The following is a 7890-nucleotide window of genomic DNA, read 5'->3' as shown; positions in this document are numbered from 1 at the left end:
AGTGGTTAATAATTATGGCATGGCAGATTTTGACCATTTTAATATGTTTTTAATTACAAAAACACCAGCAAATTGAGAAAAGATCTTCATCAGTTTGACAGCACACGTGCTGCAAATCATCACAACGCAAACACATGCTGCATTTTCTTACAACACAACGCAAATGTTTTAAGGAGATCCTAAAATGTGACAGACTCGGCTATTTAGGTTATTTAGGCTAATAAATACTAAAGACACAGGGATTAGTATACTAAAATTAACAAACAAAAAAACTCAACTTGCAAAGATCACCTACAACTTCACTAAGCATTAGTCACGGCACAGCAGCGTCTGTCATGTTTTTGGGTCCACTTGAAACATTTCTGTTGTGTTCTGTTCTTTTAGTGTTGTGAGAAAATGCAGTGTGTTTTCGTAAATTTTTTCGGAAAATGTGTTTCATTAATTTGTTTGTGTTATGGGAAAATGCAGCGCATTTTTTCAAATGTGTAAGCATTGTGATGATTTGCAGCACATGTGCTGTAAAATGGATAAAATTGAAAGATCAAATTAAGATCTTTTCTTAATTTGATGGTGTTTTTTGTAATTGCATGTGTTTTCTTAAATTGCAGCACGTTAAGCTTTCTCAGCTACTGTATGATAGATGAGACGTCCCATGTTTGGGTCTACATAAAATTAAGTTTACATAAGTGATTTCATATACATAGAAAACATATTAAATACAGGCCAAGTTCTACGTTAATAAAAAGAATTGTGAAAAATGTAAAATATGGGTTATGTTCTGTTAAATGGAAGATTTTTTTCAACACATTTCTAAACATTTTAGTTTTCATAACTAATTTAAAAAACTGATTTCTTTTATCTGTGCCAGTACATAATATTTTACTAAATATTTTTTAAGATGCTACTATTTACTTTAAATTGCAACTTAAAGGCTTAACTAGATTCATAAGACTAGTTAAGGGGTGACGTGGTGGCGCAGTGGGTAGCATGATCACCTGACAGCAAGAAGGTTGCTAGTTCGAGCCTCGTCAGGGTCAGTTGGCATTTCTGTGTGGAGTTTGCATGTTCACCCCGTTTTGCGTGGGTTTTGTCCGGTTGCTCCAGTTTTCCCCAAAGGTCCAAAGACGTGATATAGGCAATTTGGGTAAGCTAAATTGTCTGTAGTGTATATGTGTGAATGAGTGTGTATGGATGTTTCCCAGGGATGGGTTGCAGCTAGAAAGGCATCCGCTGCGCATAACATGATGGATAAATTGAGGGTTCATTCCGCTGTGGCGACCCCAGATTAATAAAGGGACTAAGCTGAAAAAAAATGAATGAATGAATGAATGAGACTAGTTAAGGTCATTAGGTAAGTTATTGTATACTCTGTAGCCAACTGAAAAAAGAAAATTGCTTAAGGGGGCTAATAATCTTGACCCAAAAATTGTTTTAATTCCATAATTACATTTAATTTAATTCTGTTTTGTATTCCAGCCAAAATAAAACAAATAACTCAAAACAAATACACTTAATGACAAAGTAACATTGTGTCACCCATATTTAATTTTTTTTCACTTTTTTTCATTTAAGTATATAAATGAGACAACATACTTGCACTGTCCAAAATATCTGGCTATTTATTTTTCTTTATATTTGCTTTTCAAACTGCAATATGGGACCATGATTTCTGTTAATTTAGCAATTATGAATGAATGAACCACCAACTTATCCAAGATGTTTGTTATATGTTATTTTCAAAGCGGAAATTCACAGATGTTTATTTATATATATATTTATTTTTTGTACTGTGTTTACTGATCTGTACTTTATCAAAAAAATAATATGAAGAGTTCAGATGCAAAAAGTGCCATCTGAAAATTCCATAGAATTTTTTTTCTCAACCTCCTGTGTTTATGTTGAGTTATTTAACTTTAATGAACATGAGTAGGGCTTATCCTGTGCTGTAAAAGTGAAATAACAGCACCTACTCAGGAGTCTGATAAAATGCTCATTTAAGAAAAAAAAATTCAGATGGCATTTAGAGGGTTTTGCTTCTAAACTCTTCATATATTAATAATATATTACATGTTTTATATTTCAAAGTATTTAAAGTCTTGCTATATACTGACAAATATGTAAAAAAAAAAAAAACTCAAGCTGTATTGCACTTATTTATTCAGATGCTTTTTAATGCTTTCCATGCAATTTTGTTGTCTCACTCACTCTGCATCTGCCAAACAGACCTCAAAACTATGATGATTAATACCATCGCCTCAATAATTTGCTGTAAATATAGCCTAGCCTGCAGATCTATATTTGTTCTTTTGCCAGATCAAATAAACATGCATGAAACCTTTTATAGAGATGAAACTGCAAGCAAGTTGATACTTCTGATGCACTTATTTTTTATAGACTATGAATTGCAGGTCTAACACATTTAATGTTATCTACTATGAAGTGATAGAAAAGGCTAAAAGTGTAAAGCGTACATGTTTAGCTAGAAACTGTTAATAGTAAAGTTAATCACGTTCAGAAAGACTGCAAAATAGAACATTATGGGGTTCACATTAAAGTAAAGCATGGTAAATGTTCCTCCTTAAAACATTTACATTTTAAGAGCATCTAAACATGCATTGCAGCATATACTATATATTACAAAACAACAATAAAGCAAGAAAACATTGTTGTAATTCATGCAGTGGATTTAATTGGTCATAAGATAAAACTATTTTCCAGGTGTGAGAGGAATTGTGTGCTGAAAGTGGGTTGCTGAGGAGAGTTAATGGTTAACACACTACACACAGACATTCCACAAATGGATTTAGTTGAACAGAAACATATGAGAAACAAGGGGAAAACGTAAAACTGCACCATCCACCATACAGAAAGGCTGTGTTCAATGCAAAATGGGTTTTATAGTTTAGAAATTGTTAACAACAAAGTTACTTCTTGAATAGTGTCTGCAGTTTCATTTTAGGCTACTCGCCAACTCCGTTAATAACATTGAGTTCCATTGACTAACTAAACTAATTGGTCTGTAAAGGGGCTGTAGAATCCTAATTTCACAGTGGTGTTAATTGCAAAAATCAAGAACCTGTGATCTGTGCCTCCTTTCACAAGATTTTTTTTATTCTTTTTGATGTACAGTTTTTAGTGTTAAAGCGTTGCTCCTGTCTACTACCGCCATCTGCTGGACATTAGACTCTCTGTAGGTGTATACAACTCTTTTTACTGGGTAAAATTAAAACCTTCAAAACAATTATGTCTTTATGTCTGTTACTTGAAATACATGTTAACTATAAATATATTAAATATCTATAAAAATAAATATTGTGAATAAATTAGTAAATAAATCAACAGTCTCTAGTTTCCAAGGAAATTAACGTAAAACTAAATTAACTAAAAACAAGAATGAATCATAAATCAAAGAAGTCATTTTAATTCACTTTAAACTAATAATTAGAAAGAATTGATTGCTAATTTAATGTTAATGTGATCATTTGTAGCTGCAAAATTTTAGAAGATTATGCTTGATGATTAGTTTAATTTTTTTGTAGGACAACAATGCAAAATAAATTTATGATAATAGTAATAGCTATGACAGCTATGGCAAATATGGTTATGATAATTCCAATAAAGTGTATGCAAGTTTCATTCATTCATTTTCTTTCCGGCTGAGTGCCTGTATTAATCAGGGGTCACCACAGCACAATGAACCACCAACTTATCCAGCATATGTTTTACGCTGCGGATGCCATTGCAGCCGTAACCCAACACTGGGAAACACCCATACACTCTTGCATTCAAACACACTACGGCCAATTAATTTTTTTTATTCACCTATAGCGCATGTCTGTGGACTGTGGGAAAACCCGAGCACCCGGAGGAAACCCACACCGACACCGGAAGACCATGGAAACTCCACACAGAAATGCCAACTGACCCAGCTGAGGCTCGAACCAGCAACCTTCTTGCTGTGAGGCTATTGTGCTACCCACTGTGCCACTGTGATGCCTGTTTGCAAGTTTTATTTTTTTATTATTATAAATTTTTTATTATTTAGTTTTTATTACTTCATGAACGACATTTACAGAACAATGCCAGGGCTATACATAAAATATCTGAAAAGCATAAAGAGTTATATATAAGTACACATACTCAATGAGGAAAACAAAACAAAACAAAAAAATAATACAAATACTACAAATAACGCTAGGCCTTGCTAAACAAACACACAGTTTTAACAGATTTTTTTGTTTGTACTCTCCTTAATGGTACTGTAGCTATACAAATATCTAGTTCCTTATGTAACGTTACTGACTGCTGAATTTACAATACAGGATTACACTTACCGGCCACTTTATTGGGTACACCTTACTAGTACTGGGTTGGATCCCCTTTTGCCTTCAGAGCTGCCTTTGTGATTCAACAAGGTACTGGAAATATTCCTTTGAGATTTTGGTCCATATTTAAATGATTTGTCGGCTGCACATCTCCCGTTCCACCATATCACAAAGGTGCTCTATTGGATTGAGTCCGGTGACCGTGTAGGCCATTTGAGTACAGTGAACTCATTTTCATGTTTAGGAAACCGGTCTGAGATGATTCACGCTGCATGACACGCTGTTATGTTTTTCCAATCTTCCTGATTGTCTTGACCATGTCAACATGCCTAAATGCATTAAGTTGCTGCCCTATGATTGGCTGATTAGAAATCTGCGTTTGGCCTAATTAAGTGGCCAAATAAAGTGGATTTTAAATAAATTACCGAATTACCATATATTATCCATATCCTACAGAAAATAAAAATGTTTTTATCTTATAATATATTTTCTATATACTTAATAGGGCATCATAGTGGTGCAGTGGGTAGCAGCACAAAGGTCGATGGTTTGAGCCCCGGCTGGGTCAGTTGGCATTTCTGTGTGAAGTTTGCATGTTCTCCCTGTGTTTGCATGAGTTTCCTCTGGGTGCCGGTTTCCTCCACAAAGACGTGCTATAGGTGAATTGGGTAAGCTAAAGTGGCCTTAGTGTATGAGTCTGAATGGGAGTTTATGGGTGTTTCCCAGTGATGGGTTGCAGCTGGAAGGTCATCCGCTGCGTAAAACATATACTGGATAAGTTGGCGGTTCATTCCGCTGTGGCAACCCTGGTTTGGTATACAAAACCTTGGTATAAAAAAATTATACCAAGAATAGTCTTGTGCTGTAAACAAGTGCCAACTAGTTTCATTAAGTGAGGCTATGCTATTTTTTATGTTATCTATATGCTCATGTTTATATAGTTCAAATTGGTGTCTGTGCACTCTTGTGTGCAATTTTTGTATGTTTATAAGCACCTCCAAGCCCAATAGTGTGGTCGCGAATCACTGGAGTTGTTAATTTGGGGATCGCAGGCTGAGGCTGAAAAGCGTGGGGAACCCTTTTAACTATGCAGGTTATTAAATATCGTTAAGAATCGCCCCCTTAGCACATGACTGATTTACATATGTTGACTGACAGGCGAATGAAACCACTGAAACGGTGCCCGGCGGAGGTGAGTTCGAGTGTTTCCGGGTGACGGCTGTAAGCTGCGCGTCCCCGCATTCAAAGGTCGCTGATTGATGCTCTCTCTCGTCCCGGTGAGATTTTCACTTGTTCAATATCCATCTCCACCAACATTGTCAGTTGAAGGCAAAACAATGCATTCGTGCTAGCGTCGATTAGTTCTCGAAATGCAAGCGCAAACTGCAGTTGTGGCTTTCTGTGTAGCTATCATGCTAGCAAAAGAAAAGAAGGGGAAATGAGGCGCTAGTGCCCGCCTTCTGTAGAGCCGCGTTTCTCTTCCGAAAAAACAAACAAACTAGCGCATAACGGATGTTAATTATCACATATACAACTAATACTATTTTGAGCCGCATGATTCTATTGAAAATACGTTATAAATGTATGCAGATAACCCTTTGCCATTGAGCTACTTGAATGAATGACTTTTGCGTTGTCCAATAACAAACCGTTGGCACGAGGACAAGCGCCGTTAAACAACCGTTTCCTTTCATAGTGAATAATATTCATTTTTACTATCCGTGTGTTTAAATTATGAAAGTTAATGAAGGGTTGAGTAATCTTTGGGTCACATTTGATGCAGACTTGTCACTCGTTTGTTCCGTTGACGTGGTGCTGGAATTGGATTGTAGTTGGCACGATAATCCAATAGAGTCTGTCTGCACGCCTTTAATTAAATAGGTGCTTTGATTGTTTCCTACGCCTTCATGCAAAATCAAACTGCAGTGCTTTTATCTGTGGGTTGCTTGAGTGTCTATATATTAGGAAACGTAGCTAAATTTAGGCGTTTAATCACTGGTGTGTTAGTGAAAACTGTTCATGTGCACCATGCTTAAGGTGTGCTTTAACTTTTATTAACACAAATCTGGCATTTATTGTGTTGCAGAATCAGTAGATTTGATGATGATAATGATAATTATTAATAATTATGCTGTTTACATCAAATTAAAAGAACAATTTTAATATAAACTTACTTAATTGCAATAAAAATACATATTTGTATGAAGAAATGTAGTATAATTAGTACAATTTAGCCAATCATGCTAAATTGTCTTATATTTTAAGTAATTAAATGGAATAACTGATAAGCACACAATGATTAGATTGCCAAAGTATAAAGATTAAAACATTTAATTTAATATTACATCAGATTATTTTTTCCTAAATCTGTTTAGTATCTATTGTCAAGCTAACATTTTACTGAGTGTCCTCTGCAAATTGTAATGTATAAAAAGATCTTATCTTAGTCATTAATCTTAAATTAAAATAATATCATGATGCCTGCAAATTTTAGTGATAAAAAAGAATTTTAATAATTAACAATTTATTGCATTGTTTTTACAGTTGTTTTAAGTGAAAACTAAAAACATTTAAGATTCATTCTGTATTTGCTTAGTAAGATGCTTTTTTTCATTATTAATATTGTGTATTCTGGCTCAGACAGTATTTATGGTGTTAAAGACCATAAATGACCTGTAGGTCTTCCAATCTGTAAACTGCTACTGTGTAACCTGCTCTGGCCCGCTGAGAAAAAAACCCTTATCACCTTCATATCAGAAAGTCTGTAGCTGAACAAATACACTTCACCACACTTTTCAGAGTTGGCCTCAGCTCGACCTTGACTGTTTCACCCCGAGGATTAATTGATCTGTTTTGTGTCTCTACAAATAGACTGCAAAGAGCCATATGTTCTTTAGATACTGGAGAAAATAAGTGCAAATGTATTTATTTCCATTGTATTTTTACTACTGTACAATATACAAACCGCATAAAAGTTTGATTTGGTCAAAAATATTGTAAAACATTGGAATATATTGGAAAAACAAATAATAAATGTATACATCTATAATAAAAGACTTGTTTTTAAGCTGCTTTTCAAAATGATGCTTTTTAATAAAAGCCACAGTATTATAAAAATGGTACAATAAACCTTTTGAATCTAGTTTTAAAATGTGATTTAATGAATTTAAACGAGCACATTTTCATCATCATTACTTAAGTATTCACATGATCCTTCAGAAATCATTCTAATGTGAGCAAAAACATTTCTGATTATCATTTTTGAAAACTGTATGTACTAAATGATTATTTATTGAACAAAATCAGAATCTTTTGTAACATTATAACTATCTTTACTATTACTTGCATGTGCATTGCTTAGTAAACTTTTTTAATATGACTTTTTTATATTAAGCAAAGTGTTCTTGATCTGGAATTGTTTTAAGCAATGTCACAATTCATAATGTTAGTAAGGCCCTCAACCACTCAGTCACCCACTTGTGCGAACTAAGAGCATACTATAAGTGTGTCACCTTGGAGGTGGCTAAACAGCTGAGCTCCAGAGTGAAGCATTATGGGATAGGTC

The 7890-nt window shown here is 34.3% G+C and overlaps 1 protein-coding gene across 2 annotated transcripts in view; it reads left to right on the top strand.

Moving 5' to 3' along the window:
• Positions 1-5546: 5546 nt before the first annotated feature.
• nnt (nicotinamide nucleotide transhydrogenase) overlaps positions 5547-7890 on the top strand; it is a 64309-nt gene continuing 61965 nt past the window's right edge. The window contains exon 1 of one of the 2 annotated variants that reach the window (XM_087299474.1): positions 5547-6206. The gene's annotated coding sequence lies outside the window, so the exon portion shown is untranslated. The remainder of the gene's footprint in view (positions 6207-7890) is intronic. The other variant, NM_214756.1, reaches the window with a different exon arrangement.

This window comes from Danio rerio, chromosome 21, assembly GCF_052040795.2.
Source record: "Danio rerio strain M-AB ecotype USA chromosome 21, GRCz13ab, whole genome shotgun sequence".
NCBI lineage: Eukaryota > Metazoa > Chordata > Actinopteri > Cypriniformes > Danionidae > Danio > Danio rerio.
Note: the sequence above shows the minus strand (reverse complement) of the source record. Positions and strands in the feature narration are given on the sequence as shown.